Here is a 19,153-nt window from a genome sequence, read left to right as displayed (position 1 = left end):
CTGATATGACTAACCAAAACATTTGCATTTATTCTCATGGGTGGTTGGTAATGTTGGATGTAGATAGTATATACAGGTGATTGCTTTTTGTTAAACCCTGTATCATTGGAGAAAATTTAACCACCACCTACGAAATAGTCTGATTGGCATTTGGCATTTGTGTTCTTTCATTGTGCTCAGATAATCCTAACTGACGTGTCATCATGTTTTATTTTCTTGGTTCTCTTGTGTCTGATTGATAGAGTGTAATTTGGATAAGGATTTGAAAGTGGATCCTATTGTAAGCACGAGTACTAGTTCAATTTTGAGTATTTGTTTCAATTCAATTCTATGTCTGCCATTGTGGCTGTGAAAATATAGTTGTAATTTCCCAATTGAACCTGCTGTTTATTGAATTAGGGTGTTGTTTTGAGCATTTATTAGCCTTGAGTTGTTTATATGAGGGATCATGGGTTCCCTTGGAATGGAAGAGTGCTTATAAGTTATAGCGGAATTACAGCTTTCTAACGCTCTTTTTGGTATCAATTACCATTATCAATTATGAAGTTTTTTAATTATTTTAAGTTGTTTGGCATCTACATCTATTATTAGTTTCATTTTTATTTAAAATAATAGGAAAAACTTCTAAAATTCACAATGAACTTTTTGTCTATTATGAATGATGGTGAGAATTCATTCTCTTCATTTATGTACAAGTTTACTTACTTAAAATTGTATGATTAAGATGAGAGTAAAATAGTCAATACACATTTTTTTTATTATAAAAACCATATTTTTTCCCTCTTTTATCACTTGGTCACTATTATTTATTAACAATTTTTTTATTTTGACTCAAATATCCAAGCAACTTCTAAAGCATAGTCCTCCTCTAGAGATGTCTTTCTGCCCCAAAGATGGGTGGGTGGTCAAATAAAATTATGAAAATTACTACACATTCCACAACCAATTCTAGAAAAAAAGTCACTAAATTAGTTTTCATTTTTAAACAAGAATGAATTTTTGTATTAATTTTTTTAATAAATGGAATAAAAAGTAAAATTTCATAAAAAAGAAAAAGGCCCTAAGAAAACATCCATTTTGAATCACAGATTTTGTTCAATATGCTCAGTTGTGCTTGGAAATCTCTATCATCAACAAAAACGAGATCACTCATCATTTCTAATTTATGTAATCTTATCTTTTCTTTTGTTCCATATCTATTCTCAACTGAATAATTTCATGCTCTCTCTGTATAAAAAGATTATGAAAAAGCAAAAGCCACTGCAGCCAAGGTATTCCAAGTGCATCATTTGTCAATGACCAAATCTGGTCATTATGCTTCATGTTATGATTTATTCTGAAAGTTGTGGGTGGAACAATTAGCAGATGAGATTGGCACTGGGGTTGGAGCTTTCAATCTTTAGCACCGGGGTTGGAGCTTTCAAACTTTATTGGACTTGACTTGTTCTTTGGAGTTGAAATATTTACAGGGAACATTACCATAATATCTTACTGACTTGTAAATAGATTGGATTCAGCTCGAACACACCACCATCCAAATCCCAATCCAATAAGCAGAACCGATAATTGAATGCAAATCCCAATCCAATAAGCAAAACCGCTAATTGAATGCAAATGCGATATCCAATGGAATTTATAGAAGGTATCCGAATTGAATCTATAGCTTTATTGGATATCCGATGATAATTTGATCCGATAAACAATTTGATTAGAATCCAGACAGAGTTATTCCCTTGAAATTCGATGCTAGACCGGTGGTTAGCGATATCGATAAAAACGATACTCGTAACTCAAACATGAGTAGATGTTTAGCCGAGGGACAAAACTGGTAATTCAAACTCATACGTAAATTCTCTGATACACGTATCATCATCATCATCATGGTTTTTGTTGCGATTTGGAGATTTTTACAGCTCATTTTGGAATCAGGATCATCACCCCCGACGGAGAGCACTCTGTGCTCCCGACGGTTTTTCCACCACAAAAATGGTAGGGCCCACCTCTGAAAAATATTAAAAAAAAAAAAAACCCCCATCACCACCCCTGGCCCCCCTGTTTTTTGTGGTGGTAAGCTGTCGGGGAGCATAGACGGGGTCGCTGATCCGGGTTCCTCCTTTTGCGTTTATAGCCGAAAAGGATAAGCAGCTTCATCTGCCCGTAAGACCCATCAGCACCCATGTAATTTATCCGAAATTACCATAACACCCCAGTGAAGTTACTCTCTTATGACACGTCATGACTCATGAGCATACTCAGGTAAATAACGCACTTAGCCTTGAGTTTTACCAAAAAAAAAAAAAAATTAATTAATCAATCGATTGGAAGCTTAACGCCGTCAAACAATTGCGTTAAGTGTTGGGTTAATATTAATTAATATTTTATTTTTGGTAAGAATCTTAATTAATTAATATTATAATAAATAACATCATGGGCAAAGATGGAAAATTATAAGGGCGGGGTTAATTTTGACTTCGTCCAACAGAGGAAGTGTTGTGTTGATGGGGACAGACTAGAGCCTGGATGGATCAAATTGAACCAAACCTAGGGGCTGGACCCCCCAGAAGACGATATGACTGTAGTTAACGCCCTAGCCTCAGCAATTTTTATTTGCGGCACCTGCTGCTGCCGATGGTCAGGACTTGACCCAAAAAATCCAACGGTTGTGGTAAATCAAGCAAGGGTATAAGGGCGAATACAAAAACTTGTTTTTACATTTAAATGTTTAATATTTTTCAAATTTACAAATTCAGTTATTTGACTCCACCCGATCCCCAAATTCTAAATCTGGGTAGATGGAGAGGGCGAGAGATCATGTATCTGTAAGAGACAATCGTCTTTGATGTTGCTTGCGAGGGTTTGGAAGGCCGGGGGAGTTGTGCTGAAACCGTTTATGGTAAGCTCGCTTCCCTTCCAAATCAACCTAGCTTCTTAATCCTTCTCAAAAAAACCTTAATCTGTGATGTTGCTTTTGGTTTATCAAAATTTTCCCTTTTCCCCATTTCTCTTTATTATCTTTTGCATGCTACTCGATTTTGTTCTTCTTGATTTATTCACGTTTAAGATTTGTGTTGATTGATACAAATCTTGGGGGTCGACTGAAACAAAGTTAGGTATTTTGACATCTTGATTGATTAGTTATGTGAACCCAGCTGAGAATCAGACGTTTATTTTTTCCAATTTGTTTTAAGTTTTCAATCACAATTTCTTTTGATGTAATAATGCCAATTTGTCAATATCCTTAATGGTTTTGATTATAAATTTTTTGTAATTGTTTTAGTAGACTTATAATTTTGATGGAGACGATGGTATTCAAGGCTAGAAACTTCAGAGACAGTTCAGTCGTTCTTTTGTTTTTATGGTGGTGGTTTTGATTCTGGGTCAACCAAATTATGTAAAGAAAGGGAAGACTCTAAATCTGGCAAGACTTGCACTTTTGAGCAGCCATGGAGTTGCAGAGGGAGGAACCAGTCTCACCAGCGTCGGAATCAACTTCCCTTGCTTCCTCATTCCTTTCACAATACATTGGGGTATCATGACCCTTACCAGAACTCTCCGGCCCTTTTTCTTTTACCTCCTCCCATAGTCCCATACCTCTTCAACTACGAAGAGTTTCACCGCCAACTCAAACCCAAAAGCTCCGATAAAAAACCCATCCGCCAAGAAACGCATAGAAGCAGATACAACCCATCCGCACCAGCTCCTCCGATACCCAGGATTCAGCTTCTACTGTTTTGCTAGGTAAACATCCATCTTCTATTCTACCTTCTTCTTTACTTCCTCTGTTGTTCAAATAGCCTTTGATGCTAAGAAGAACATCTAAAGCCATGTGAAACTCCAAAACGACAACCTTGAATTCTCCATTAGCCTCCCAATACCTGTGGCACAATCGCGTGAAACCAGTGATATTATGCAGAAACACCATGAAAAGCTGAGAGAGAGAAAGATGATACAGATACATGATCTCTCGCCCTCTCCATCTACCCAGATTTGGAATTTGGGGATCGGGTGGAGTCAAGGACTAAATTTGTAAATTTAAAAAATGTTAAACATCTAAATGTAAAAACAAATTTATATATTCACCCATATACCCTTGCTTGATTTACCACAACCGTTGGATGTTTTTGGTCAAATCCTAGCCATCGGCCGCAAATAAAAACCCTAGCCTCAGGCGAGATACGTGGAGTTGCCAAAGGGTCTTAACCTTAGTCATTTCGTCTTTGTTGGTGGAATAAGCTGCAAAACCTCTTCGATATCCCTCATTTCGTCTTTCTTGGTGGTAATAAGCTGCAAAACCTATTCGGTAATCCCTCAGATTTCGTTTTCTTCGTGGAAAGCTGCTGCTGCAAACCTCTTCGGTAATCCCTCAAGCCTTCGCTTCTTGCACTAGCTCTTTTCTTGCTTTCACTTGATCATCAATTTAGTTTTCTTGCTTTCTTTTGTGGTTCTGGGCCTGTGAGCCAGAGTTTACAACCCAGTGGTGTAGTATAATGCCTGATCGTATGCAAGAGCCAAGTATTTATATTCTTGAATTCCATTAACAAGTTAAGATTTGTAAAGGGTTCCTCAAAATAAATTGAAACTGTGGTATCCTGGCGGTAGAAGCTTGATGCAATCAGTGGAATAACAACAAATGCAGTGGCAGCAAACGTCAAGCATTCAGTGGACACTCAGACAAGATATATGGCTTCATAATTACTTCAAATTATTATTTGTAAATGGTTGGATTCTATTGAATTTTATATAGCTAATGGTCATTAGAGTAGTTTTAAGAAACTCCTTGCTGACTTCTTCTCCACTACCACCTACAACCACAGTGCATAGAAAAGACTTGGGGTTTAAAAGTTGAAATGTAGAATCTGCAGTGGCATTTATCAACTAATCTAGGGCGGTAAAAGCCAAAATGTAGAACCCTAGGGACCTTCCCTCCTAATTTCAGCCCAATCGAACCAAAGCCTAACCCTTACCAAGAGACCTAAAACAACTTGGAAACCTAAATTTTGAACACCAGCCTTAAGGAATACTTCTGAAATTACAGAACAATAAAACGGAATTAATTCTCTCAATCTCCAGCCCTAAGTCAACCCAACCAAACCCTAGTAACCTCAAAACTCTAAACTTTCTTCAACCCCAGCTGAAGAATAATTCTACAATTAAAATACTGTCAAAACAGATCATCTTCTTCTAGTTCCAGCCCTAAAACAGCTTAGCCGAGCCTTAACTCTTAATATTCTTCTCTATCTTACCCAGTCAACCCTAGAGTCTCCCCCCCCCCCCACAAAAACCCTAGCCGCAGGAGTTGGAAGCTTATCCGCAGGGCCTGATTGGATCTCCGGCAATTTGTCCTAAACAGCAGAATTAAAGCCTTAAGTCATTGATGGTTCAGAGGATCTTGAAGACTGGCCCAGACCCTGGGCTACATCACTAGCCCTACGTCTTCATGCTAACCCCACAACCACATGGACTGAGTCATATGAAAGGTCGAGGGAGAAGCACTTTGATTTTTACTAGGGGCAGTGAGGAGCACTAAACACACGATGTGAGTGGCCTAAAGGGTATGAGAAGTCAAACTTAGGACCTCACAGTTTCCTTATGTGATGGTCCTTTTGCAAACCCGACTACCCCCATGGCTCAACTAAAATATAAAAATACCGATGCAGCCTCAATGAACAAGGGACAGTTAACCAATATCTTTAAAACAACCAACTCAAATGAGACAAAGAAAGGATTTCTTGGAATTTTTATTATGGGCTATAGAATGGTTTCTCAGATTAAGGGCAGTTATGGAAAAAATCGACAGCAACAAATGAAGATGGTCCATGTGAAAACTTCAGTCAATATGAATATGAGGTGGTCTGATTTGGATTCAGGGGGAAAAGGGTTGGGTTACAATGGGTAACAAGGACAAAGTGTTAGAATGGGCTGAAACACATAGGTCATGATATAAGGATTTTATCCTAAAATTTTGATTAGGTTAGGATAGCTATATTAGAGGGATATGAAGCTTCTTGTTTGGGGGTTTTTTGGATGGTACGAAAATTCAACATATATTGAAATTGGCTGATAAGGTTTGGGGGCACGAAGTGGCTAAAGTTTGGGACAGATCCAATGGTTAGATTGGTGTAAATCGGACCTTAAATTTTCGATGCATTAGGAAGTCCAAAAATTCATGAAAACTCAACAAAATAAAAGAGTTGTGTAGTTAGACAGGATCAACTTGTTAAAGGCTTTTTTAAAGGCTGTCTATTCAGTCAGCTATAGCAAGTATCTCCCCAAAAACTCTTTTTTGGTTTTTTTGGGGGGGGGGGGGAGAATCTCCCCCAAAACCTTCGGATTGCCCAATTCTTGGAGCTTCTCCATCCACAATTGGCATAACTAGCACTGCACTAGCACGATCGCAAAAGGGGCTCATGCTTGAGAGATTTAATCATACAATCTGCACAGTATTTATTCCTCCATGACGGAAGTATAAATAAACTTCTAATCAGCATTATAGTTCATATAAAAATAGGAATTAAAATCCCAGACCTCCTACTGGACAAATGATTTGGACACCTAAAACTGAAATAAAAGATCAACACAAAACTATTCCACCTTTGTAGCTTAAGAGGGGCAGCATCATAATTAGACTAATTAAACCAATTAACTAACCTATGTCTTCCAAAGCCTAGACACAAAAATTATGATGCTGCCCTAAATAACTTAAAAAACAATCAATCCCAGACCTCCTACTGGACATATGATTTGGACACCTAAAACTGAAATAAAAGATCAACACAAAACTATTCCACCTTTGTAGCTTAAGAGGGGCAGCATCATAATTAGACTAATTAAACCAATTAACTAACCTATGTCTTCCAAAGCCTAGACACGAAAATTTGGGCCCGTAGAATAGACCATGACCACATTAACATATGGACAAAGTCGGATATCCATATCAATCAACTATAAAATTGATTTCAAATCAGTGCTGCATCTGCATCAAGTACCTAGAAGGGAAAAAAAGGGGATTTGTGTACTCGACTTATGAACTAACAACCCATGCACTATCAGCCCTGCATTGTTTTCTAAAGGTAAAAAATTTTTTTGCTGCCATAGTCATGGTTGTCAAGGCAACAAGAGTGACTAAAGTAGTTGAGGCACCGCTTAGGCGATTAGGCAACAAAGCGGTAGACGACAATACCACAACCAAAGTGGTTGGGGCAAAATTTTCAATACAACTACTGACAAGTTCCTATTATAAGTTAAACAAAAAATCAAAATCAAGTAGTTGAGTCCAATTAAGTCTAATTTCTTTATTGTAAGACTATGTAGCCCCCCACCTCCTTGTAAGGAATTCAGTTGAAGATTAATACAAGTTGAAGTTGTTAGGATAGAACAGTGTAACCCCACACTTATATAGTGTGACTGAATCGCTATATCGGCAGATTGGTTGGAAAGGATCTAGACTCACCCAAACCGCGATTGAAATGAGCCCTAGGATTTTCGTCCTGTGCGGATTACCGCATCCCGTACAATTCATGTTTGTCTAATTTATCCAGCACTTCCATAATTAGATGTCTGCCCTAGGGACAAAACTGATTGGTCTGCAGTGCAAGAGGGGAAGGAGGCTTCCAGACGATCTGGAGGGGAACCAGAAGCAGGTTTTCCCATTTTTTGGTCTATAATGACAGAAAGGCTTGAGTCCTCGATTGGGCTTTCGATGAGGGCAAGGTGTGCTAGTGGGATAGGGTAGAGGGCTTGACCAACCAATCAAATTCAAACAGACTCTCTAGCCTACCCCACCAAGTATCTCCTACACTTCACCCTCTTCATGATCTGTGAAATCCTCTAGAATATTCGAGGACTAAATACCCTTGCAAAGCAATTGAAACTAAAGTTTTAATAAAAAATTCAAAACCTTCCTTTTGAACTCTCCTCAAGACCCGGGTAGCCCTTGAAAATGCTTCCAGAAATGTTCCCCGCATCGCCCCTTTGTAGTCTTACATCTCAAACTATGACCCCTCCGACCTAAGCTGCATATGGTTCCTCTGGAACCACACAGTCCTGTTTGCCTCCTCTCTTGCTCCTCCACATCCACATCTCTTCCTCCACCCCTCGAGCCTCCTTCCTCTCCCAAGGGTTCGCCTAGCTCATGGAGGCTTCTCGGACCCATCCTGGGAGCCCACATAGGTTTTCGGACAAGGGGTCCCTGTGTTCACATCACCTTTGCTTCCCTTCTTCCCTGCAATAGCAGTAGACCCACCCCTTGATAACCCCTCTTCCCCAGCCCCTTAGCTTTCTTTTCCCTTTTATCGCACCTAGCCCTACAATTTAGTCCTCTTGCTATTTTCCCAATTCAGCCTAGTTTCCTCGGTCTAGAAAAATTCTGCTTATATTCTTCTTCCTTGGGAAAATTCTGCAGATTTAAAAATTCTGAAATCTGAGTCTATTTAAAATCCTGATCATGTCTTGAAGTCAAGATCAATAATACCAGTTCTGAAATTGCAGAAACTGCAAGACAGTTTCCCTTTCCTACCTTAGCCGGAATTCCCTCGAAGCCCTCATTTAAAAGTTTAGTTAGAGTCAGATCGAAATAACTGTTATAGCAGGGGTTTCAGAGCTTTAGAATACCCTAAACACCCTAAGTCATCCCCCCTCTTTGCTGGAATTCCTGGGCAGCCCTTAGATTTAGGGAAATTCCCAAAATACCCTTAGCCCTAAATCCGGGCATACATCATCTGTCTTTCAGTCCTCTCACATGTAGAATCTTTGATCTTCCAAAATCCATTATCCATGTTATGCAATCCCACTTCTTTAGCTTCCTCTAGAAAGGCCAGGGTTCCCCCAAATTCCTCCACCCCACTAGATGGGCTTCGATCCTTAGGCTTAAATTTGGAGAAGGCCTTAGCATCCGAAGGAGCAAGGACTACAATATTATCAATCTCCTCAAATTCATTTGGAAAGTATCCTCTAAAGAAGACTCTATATAGGTTAATTGGGTCTACTTGTATCTCCTCGAGGAGTCAATCTGTATCGTCGCACACCCTTCGCTCCTTTGGGACTTGGAGATCTCTCCTCTCCCTTTGCCCACTCGCCCTTTTCTTTGTCTCCCTCCATTGCAGATGGCTTTAAGATGTGCCTTTTCTTTGCCCCTTAGAATCTGCTAGGTGTTTCATTCAATGTGGTTGCTGCTAAAGCAGTCTACTCATGCATCTTAAAGACCCCCCGCTCAAGCATGTCCAATGGAGTGTGGAACTTCCCCTCTCCTCGTCATTATGAGCTTGATTAGATCTAGATCCTCCTCCCCTCATAGGAATATCCTCCTTTGGCTCCGTTTTTGGAAAGACTCCTCTACCTCTGCCTGGAACTTCATCTGCCTCCTCCCCTAAGGTCTTCTAGCACAACCTAGTCTGGTTCAAAGGCCACATCCCCAGCCAAGTCTCAACTACCTGGAGAGCCCTATCCTACTGCCTATTGTGAGGGGATAACAACATGTGGAGGACACAAAGTGGGGAGGAAGTTACCATAACTAACACTAGGTGGTTTATAAATAAAGGGGAATTGTGAGGAGAGGGGATCGATTATTCTGTGAGCAGTCTAAGGTGTAGAAACTGCCCCTATGCTGACGATGCGGTGGATGAAAACAAAATTGAGGTCAAACGAAGGCCATTTCCATCTCTATTTCTCTCGATAACAACAAAAGGAGCTCTGATATAAGAGGAGAGATACTCTCAGCATGTCAAATGAATCGAAGGTAGGATTTCAGACATATATTAAGAAGATTTGTAACTGATACCCTATAATATTTGCAGAAACTTTTTTATTGTTCAAATGGTTCTTTGAACTTTTGGAAAACCTAATATATTTTAAATGATTTCTGCTGCTAAATTCAGTAGTGATTTGTCAATAAGCATGCATCGAATGTTTCTACTTGTAGACTGAGTTTGACTATGATGAAATTTCCACCAGACTGAGTGCTAATGCTTACTTACCTTACTAAATTGATCTTGTGCAGGAACTTGGATAATATGGAAAATGAGGAGGTACTTACCTTCTAATTAAAAATGTGCCTACCTTCATGTATCTTTGTCCTATGCTAAGCTCAATTGTCCTAGGGCTAAATTTTTATTTTGAATTTTAAGTCTTTTTTTTTTTAACTAAAGTAAGTATCTGGGACTTTGGCTTAGCAACACTACATGTCCATATAAACCCCACAACTACATGGACTTCATTTTGAGTTTATTTTAGTTTCCAAATTAGTATGAGTTATCGAGTAAACAAAGTTATTTCCTTTGTAGTGTAGGTATCTATTTTTAAGGCTTTGATATAGATTGTAGAAGGATCCTTATTGAAAACAAATTTGATCTGACTAACATTGTAGCTCATAATTGTTTCATTGAACATATGCCATATGTTTTTATGTGCCAGAAATGTCACAATCTTTATAAGATCCCTACTATTGCCTTTGCCTAGGCCAAGAGACACCAAAAAAATTGCCACAGCGTAGGCAAGAGGTCGGTATAAACATTCTTGTGCTATTTATATTTTTGTGACCTAATGAAAGTAACAATATTTATTGGATATGTAGAAGAAAGGCATCCGAGGTACGAATAGCAGCTCTAATCACAGAAAGTAAAATGGAAGCTGAAATTAAGGAGGAGTTCGAAAAGAAAAGGCAAGTGATGTAACCAAATTTTAATTAGGATTTTATGGTTGTTTTTACCAGAATTGAGGGGGGGAATCAGAAATTTTACCTTGCAATTCTGGCAAAAACAACCACAAAATCCTAATTAAAAATTGGTTACATCACTTGCCTTTTCTTTTTGAACTCCTCCTTAATTTCGGCCTCCATTTCACTTTTTGTGATTAGAGCTGCTATTCGTACCTTGGATGCATTTCTTCTACATATCCAATAAATATTGTTACTTTCATTAGGTCACAAAAATACAAATAGCACAAGAATGTTTATACCGACCTCTTGCTTACGCCGTGGCAATTTTTTTGGTGTCTCTTGGCATAGGCAATGGCAATAGTAGGGATCTTATAAAGATTGTGACATTTCTGGCACATAAAAACATATGGCATCTGTTTAATGAAACAATTATGAGCTACAATGTTAGTCAGATCAAATTTGTTTTCAATAAGGATTCTTCTACAATCTATATCAAAGCCTTAAAAATAGATACCTACACTACAAAGGAAATAACTTTGTTTACTCGATAACTCATACTAATTTAGAAACTAAAATAAACTCAAAATGAAGTCCATGTAGTTGTGGGGTTTGTATGGACATGTAGTGTTGCTAGGCCAAAGTCCCAGATACTTACTTTAGTTAAAAAAAAAGACTTAAAATTCAAAATAAAAATTTAGCCCTAGGACAATTGAGCTTAGCATGGGACAAAGATACATGAAGGTAGGCACATTTTTAATTAGAAGGTCCACACTCCATTGGACATGTTTGAGCAGGGGGTCTTTAAGATGCATGAGTAGACTGCTCTAGCAGCAACCACATTGAATTTCAGAACTGGTATTATTGATCTTGACTTTAAGACATGATCAGGATTTTAAATAGATTCAGATTTCAGAATTTTAAAATCTGCAGAATTTTTCTAGACCGAGGAAACTAGGCTGAATTGGGGAAATAGCAAGAGGACTCAATTGTAGGCTGGGTGCGATCCAAGGGAAAAGAAAGCTAAGGGGATGGGGAAGAGGGGTTATCAGGGGGTGGGTCTGCTGCTATTGCAGAGAAGAAGGGAAGCAAAGGTGATGTGAACACAGGGAGGACCCCCTGTCCAAAAACCTATGTGGGCTCCCAGGATGGGTCCGAGAAGCCTCCATGAGCTGGGCAAATCCTTGGGAGAGGAAGGAGGCTCGAGGGGTGGAGGAAGAGATGTGGATGTGGAGGAGCAAGAGAGGAGGCAAACAGGACTGTGTGGTTCCAGAGGAACCATATGCAGCTTAGGTCGGAGGGGTCATAGTTTGAGATGTAAGACTACAAAGGGGCGATGTGGGGAACATTTCTGGAAGCATTTTCAAGGGCTACCCGGGTCTTGAGGAGAGTTCAAAAGGAAGGTTTTGAATTTTTTATTAAAACTTTAGTTTCAATTGCTTTGCAAGGGTATTTAGTCCTCGAATATTCTAGAGGATTTCACAGATCATGAAGAGGGTGAAGTGTAGGAGATACTTGGTGGGGTAGGCTAGAGAGTCTGTTTGAATTTGATTGGTTGGTCAAGCCCTCTACCCTATCCCACTAGCACACCTTGCCCTCATCGAAAGCCCAATCGATGACTCAGAATATTCATTTCCTTTGATATGAATCTCCCTAGAAATACTGATAGCAGCTTCCTATGCTTTTTGATATGAATATCCCAAGCAATATAGATGGCAGCTTCCTTTGGTTTTCAGTATGCTGCTTGACTATTAAGTTTTTGTGGTTCTCCACTAACTTGTCTATTATTTATTGTCAATTTCTGCATCTTGAGAAGCATTGTTTTTCTATTAATCTCCATTTTGAAGTTTTGCTTGTACTCCAAGTCTGTAACTCAAGTTGTTCAAAGAGGAGTCATGTAGACACCTCCCCCCAAGGAGCTTCTCAGTTTTATCAAAAAATGTCTTTTTGCTGGTGATCGTATTCATTTTCGTGCCATTTGTAGAAAGTGCTGATGGGCACAAGCTGCAGTTCCAGTAGATTCAATGGATTATTCGACGATTGTTCCATCGCCATGCCTTTTTCTCTTCTAGATATAGAGAATGGAGAATTGAGAACACTTCGGTGGTGCCTTGGAGTTCAGGTGTTGCCTCAGTAGTGTCACCTGGATTCAACCCCCCCCCCCCCCCCCCCCAAAAAAAAAAAAAAAACCACCCCAGGGAAACCTTGCTTTTTGGGGACGATATGCTTCAGAAGTTATGTACTCCAGCCTTTTTGTCACAACCTTGGATTGTATTCTACCACGTTCAAGATATTCAACAACAGTAAATTAGGATTATTCCCAACCCAATTCCTTTGCTCCTTACCCTGTAAGCCATAAACCATAATAAAACCGCCACCTTCAATCCCCGGGGTCTTTGGAAACCATCCACAAACCTAAAACTTCCACAGGGAAAACCAGCCATCAAAATTGTCCCCTTTTTTGGGTCAAATCTTCCTCTCACCGTAAGGGAAATAGGATCCTAGCTGCTGCCTATTCTGACCATTGGACACCCTAGATTTCATTGTTTTCTTCTTTCCCAATTGAACCTGCTGTTTATTGAAATTTGAAATAGAGTGTAGTTTTCAACATTTCTTAGCCTTGCATAGGTGGTTGACTCCAAACTCTTTTCAGCATATCAAACTAGTATAGACTATCTTAGCTATGTTGGAAGCATTCTTGATATGACTAATAAAACATTTGCACTTATTCTCATGGGTCGTTTGTAATGTTGGATGTAGATAGTAGATACAGGTGACTGCTTTCTGTTAGATTCTGTATCCTTGGAGATACCTATGAAATACTCTAGTTGGCATTTTCGTGTTCTTTAAATAAGCTCAGATAATCCTAACGGATGTGTTGTCATGTTTTCTTTTCTTGGTTCTCGTGTCTGATTGATGGAGTGTAATTTGGATTAGGATTTGACAGTGTGATCCTATTGTAAGCTTGAGTACTAGTTCAATTTTGAGCCTTTGTTTTAATTTCAGTTTTATGTCGGCAATTGTGGCCGTAAAAATAGTTGTAACATCCCAATTGAACTTGTTGTTTATTGAATTAGAGTGTGGTTTGGAGCATTTCTTAGCCTTGAGGAGTTATTCTATCTCCCAATCCCCTTCCATCAAATTCTTCAGCCTTCGTCAAGTCTGCCCCATTTAATCCCTTGAAGCATCTTCTACTTTCTGCTATCCTCTGCAACAGATCAAGAACAACTTCAACACTAACCAAGCTGCTGTTCCAGATATTCAACAACAGTAAGTTTGGATTATTCCCAACTCAATTCCTTTGTTCCTAATCCTCTAAGCCATAAACCATACTAAAAACCCCGTCCCCCACCCCCAGGGTCATTGGAAACCATCCACACACTCTTAAACTTCCATAGGGGGAACCAGCCATCAAAATTGTCCCCTTTTTGGATCAAATATTCCTCTCACCATAAGGGAAATAGGATCCTAGCTGCTGCCTATTCTGAACATTAGAAACCCTAGATTCCATTATTTTCTTCTTTCCGTAAACCCAGAAATCAAAGCCTAATTTGCTGTTATTTCTATTCCATCAGTATTCACTATCAAAAGATGATCAGACCCTAATTTGGCTTAAAACCGAAGTTATCAGTTAATGCCAGATCCTTGTAATATTACTCTCTTTAATTTTCCATCCAGTATGTCGTCTTCTTCCACCTTTTGTCCGAATCAAATCTCTTTGCATGTGAGTTCTAAAGGATTTCTCCAAAGAGTCTCCAATATTTGGTTATGGAAATTTAGAAATGGTATTCCTATTTCTGGTTGAATCTGGTTTGGCTTTCCTCTTTCAAAATCTTATCCGATATTTTCTTCATTAACAAGAGAAAATGGGAAAAATCTGAGAATAATGACTTTTGTCTTATGAGAGGAGTAATGTTCTATTTATGATAAGAGGAACATAGAAATTACCGGTATGTTCCTATGACTAAACAGAATTACAAGAAAACCCAAATAACTCAAAGCTCACATTACAAGTATCTTCTTTGGAAAACTTGTTCCTTTGTTTGCAATTAATTTCTGCTTTGTGATACTCTGGTATCTCGGAGAAGCTTAGATTAGTTCTGAGTAGTTAACCAATTTCCTTTTAGTGTTTGCATTTCAAAACAGAGACATGGTATTTGATGTAGAATTTTGCACTACAGCTCAATTGGGAAGAGGTTATTCCATGGAATGGGTACTGAACAAATCTCTGCTTTCTTCCTGTCCACATTAATTATTGGTTGTCTTTGTGGTGTATTTATGTTCTTCATTTCTGTTGAAACTTATAAATATGTGTTTCTCTATGTATTTTCCCTATCAGGATCAACATACATGGCTGCAGAGAGACAGGAGACAGAAAAGCGGGAGAAAAGAGAGCATGGAGCATAAAGGTTTAAAGCCTGGTGAGGAGTAGTTTCTGGATTCTTTTGAGTGCTTTGCTATCTTGTTCTCAGGTAGGTATCCTAGTTTAGACCTTCTTGTGTCCTCTTTCCAAACTTCAAATTTGGAACTCTAGTTTCAGCCTTACGGATGTAACTGGTACTGATTGGTTTTACCTGCTAGTTTAGATTTTTTTTTTCTCCCTTTCTTCTGTGCAGTGGGTGGAGTGAAGTCTGATTTCTGTTTTAGTGAATGAAACTTTTTATGTGGTCTAAAAGTTTGAAATTTAGTTCAGGAATTCTCTACTTTGTGGATGTATAAAAAAATCTGAAAATTTGTTCATGATATTAGAGTCGGGAAGATACGTTATTGCTTGAGATTTAATTTTGATCACTTATCTCTCCAAGGTTCTTTTATGCTTCAAGTATCTGAATTTGTGTTGGTGATTTAGACACTAAGATTGTCCTGAAGTTTGATTTTTTCTTTTTAGTGGCTGGAGCCTGGAAAATGCTTAAAGTTTTCAAACCTAAGTTTTTTCTTTTGTAGATCAACTCTTTAACAAGAATAGCACAGGCTGAAAGAATGATAGTTCTGGTCCATCACATCAATAAGTGAAGCAGATCATAGGGTCACAGCGCCAACCAGTTTGGAACTGGGCCAGCCCAATTGTGCTCGGTTTGGTGTCCCTCAATTGTGGGGAAGCTTTGTCTCAGGGAGCAAGTCACTTCTAGTTTAGTTGCTTAGCAAATAGGTTAGGTCTTCATATTTATTCGTCCCAGAAAAAAGGTCTTCATATTTAGTAAGTCCTTCTACTGGTCGAACAATAAGGTAAGTTTAGTGTAACTCAAGTCTTTGTTGTGATTTTAGAAACTTGGATCTATATTTATATTGATTCCTATGAGTCTCCCCACAATTGATGCCCAATTGGAGATAGCCAACTCCTTCAATCCCTTTACCTGTTTCACCGTCCTTTTCTCTGGTCGAACTTATTTCTTTTTCTTATTTATTTTGATATCCAAGTCTGCAACTCAGAATCGAGGTCACATAGTTGGGTTCACAGACCTGGTTGAAGTTCTTCATCAAGCCATAAACTGCTGGAGGGATTGCTTGTTGGTTGAGAGAACAGCCTACACCTGTGGCAGTTTATGCCATGTTCCTGCTGTTAGTTTGATCTTGCTGATGTCCCCACCCTAAGAACTGCTGATGCTGATACTTTGAAGTTAGTTGTCCCTCCTGAAGGCTACAGTTAACTGCTGGTGTTGTAGTATCATTTTCTGATCAAGTTAAAAGAAGTCATCTATTCTCCTTGTGGCTGGACAGTTCAACTAGTTTTCCTGCGGGCTGCAGCAACTTTAGGCGTCTGAAAGGTAGATGCAATCATTGTTTTCCTGTAATATTTAGAGTAGACTTCTAATGTACCTTCCATTTGATCCCAATTTGGGTTTGGATCTGCTGGCTGGTTTGGTATGTGTCATTTACGCTATAGTTTCATTACTTATTGGTTTCTCAGAATAAGATGCCCTACTGATCTGAGACTGTTAGCAACCTTTTACCTATAATAAACCGTAATTCGAGATGGTCTTCAAGCTCCATTCAAATCCTACACCTGATAGATTTGAGTTGTGTTATTTGCTGACTATATATGCTTTTATAAGCCTGCAACATTTTGTTTAGCTGCTAGTTGACTCCTGTCACTGGGATTGTGGTCACTGTTGTGGTCACTGCAACATATTAGGTTTGGGTTGCCTGTGATCTGGCTTTACATTAAATTTGTTCAGTGATTGATTGACACCCTTTCTTGAAATAGTCTGAAATTTGAGATAGGCAGAGTTCTTGTTGCCCTAGGAGCAATACTCGAATCTGAAATTTTAAATGATCGTTTGAAAAAGTTGGACTGCATGGAGATTCCAAACCTATCTCTATGTGGTTGGAATCCTATGATGCTTTGCAAAAACTGAAATCTGTTGTAGACAAGAGTTTGTTGTATTCTGGTTAACTTGAGGGCTTAAAAATCTTATTTATCATTTTTGGATGAAGCTATCATCGGCTTGTGTTTTAATGTGGGAATCTGATTTGGCCTTTTCATTGCAACCCAAACTAAGTAAAAATTTTGAATTTAGATCCTAAATTACAGCCTAACTGAACTTCTTTTAAATAAATAAAATAAAAAAAATGAAAATTGATACCAAAAAATCCCTAAGAGAGCATCTATTTTGAATCACAGATATTTTTCATTATGCTCTGTTCCTGTGCTTGGAAATCTCTATCATCAACAGAAGGAGATCACTCAATCTTTGGTTCTATTAACTGAATGATCTCATGCTCTTCTGCAGAAAAGAGTAATAAAAAACAAAAGCCACTGCACGACAGGGTACTGCAAGTGCATCATTTGTCAACGACCAAATCTGTTCATTATGTTTCTTAAATTTTATGATTTATTTTAAAAGTTGTGGATGAACAATTTGCATATGAGATTGGCACTGGGTTTGGAATTTTCAATCTTTATTGGATTTACGTGTTCTTTGAAGCTGAAATATTTACAAGGACGTTAACGTTATTCATATCTTCTGGACCTATAAATGGATTGGACTTTGCTCGAACACACCACTATCCGAATCTGAATTTAATAAGAAAAACCCGTTATTCAAATGCAAATACAATATCCAACAGAACTTTATAAAAAATATCTAAATCGAATCCTAAACTTTATCGCATATTCGATCCAATAAACTATCTTTGTTAATGGGCACTCTTTTTTAATTTCTAATTTTCAATTACCAATTACTCGCTTCCGAATTATCAGCCGTTTTAAGAGAAGAAAATGTTTAACAATTTACTCTAATAGGATAATTTCCTATTTCCAAATTTCCAGTTATGGGTTTCCAAAAATCTTACTACCAATCCTTTTTAGAGAATAAAAAATGACAAATTTTTATCAAAATATTATTGCATTCAATAATTAAATTATCTAAGTCCGAAACTGCTTACCAAAAGGATACAAATATTTATTGGTAAGAAAAATTCTAGATTAAGACACACTTAAACGAATACAAATGCAATGGATGCAGATTCCAACCATCCATCAACGCTTAAATCTAGATTGCAATTGACAACGATTCAATCTTAATTTACCCAACCGGATCTTCCAACGCCAAACCTTTAGACACCCCATGGCCTACCGGTTTTTTAGAATCAAATTTAAACATCATATGATATGACCCAGATATTAAAAGGTAATCCACAAACCACACATCATATATGATCAAGACCTTAAGGTGCATGAAGTAGCCAACGTTACGCTCTTGCCTTGTTGGATATTAATATATGTCGATTTTGAACCGAAATAAAAACCCAGTCATTTTCAAACCAATCCGGCTTGTGTTAAAACAAAATCAGCCCTATTTCCGCCTCTTTCTCTAGCTCTCGCAAATCTCTCTCTCTTTCTCTCACTCACTCAGCTAGCAAATCTCTCCTTCTCTCACTCTCCAAACCAGGAAGCTTTACAGGTATTTTTGAGAGGTTCTTCTTACATTCTACATCTATCCTCCTCTTTTTTCTTCTTCTTTCCCTATCCTGATCTTTTTTTGATTATTTATTGATGTAGGTGAGCACAAGTCTGCACAAAGAAACAGTAAGTATATTAATTTTCACTAAAAAAGACTGCCACTCCCTCCGTGAATGTCACAATTAGTTTTAAGTGAAAGGGACTAGGGAGGCTAAAAGATTCAACTTGAGCTTTGGATTCTTCCTTTTTTTTCTCCAGTTTCCAATATAATATTTCCTAAAACAGCTGCTAAATTTAAGTCTAAGAGACTACTTATAGGCTTGCTAATAGTTACTCCCATTTTGGTGTCTACTTAGTTGAATTTCCTTGGGTATAAGGGTAGGCTATGCCTGGAATCTATAATTCAAGATTTTCCATAGGTTTCATTGTTTTTAGTAATACTTTATTAGGGTCCTCTGAAATTCAAGATATTGGTGGCAGGATTACGATCCAACATCTAAACTTCCCGACTAACACGGCATTTACATTTGGCATATTTCTGCAAAAAATCTACAATGTACAAAGTTAAATGGGCATCACTTCTCATCATTCCAACCCATAAG

General features: G+C 38.3%; 1 long non-coding RNA gene across 1 annotated transcript; it reads left to right on the top strand.

The window, feature by feature from the left end:
• The first annotated feature begins 4,276 nt into the window (after positions 1–4,276).
• On the top strand, positions 4,277–18,065 carry LOC149000575 (uncharacterized). The gene is made up of 3 exons (XR_016170669.1): positions 4,277–4,355; positions 14,776–14,861; positions 14,988–18,065. It is a non-coding gene; the product is annotated as an uncharacterized LOC149000575 (long non-coding RNA).
• Positions 18,066–19,153: the final 1,088 nt, after the last annotated feature.

Source organism: Hakea prostrata, chromosome 11 (assembly GCF_041222555.1).
Source record: "Hakea prostrata isolate BN-2017 chromosome 11, UWA_Hpros_2, whole genome shotgun sequence".
NCBI lineage: Eukaryota > Viridiplantae > Streptophyta > Magnoliopsida > Proteales > Proteaceae > Hakea > Hakea prostrata.
The sequence above is the reverse complement of the archived record's forward strand: the minus strand, read 5'-3'. Positions and strand labels throughout refer to the sequence as shown.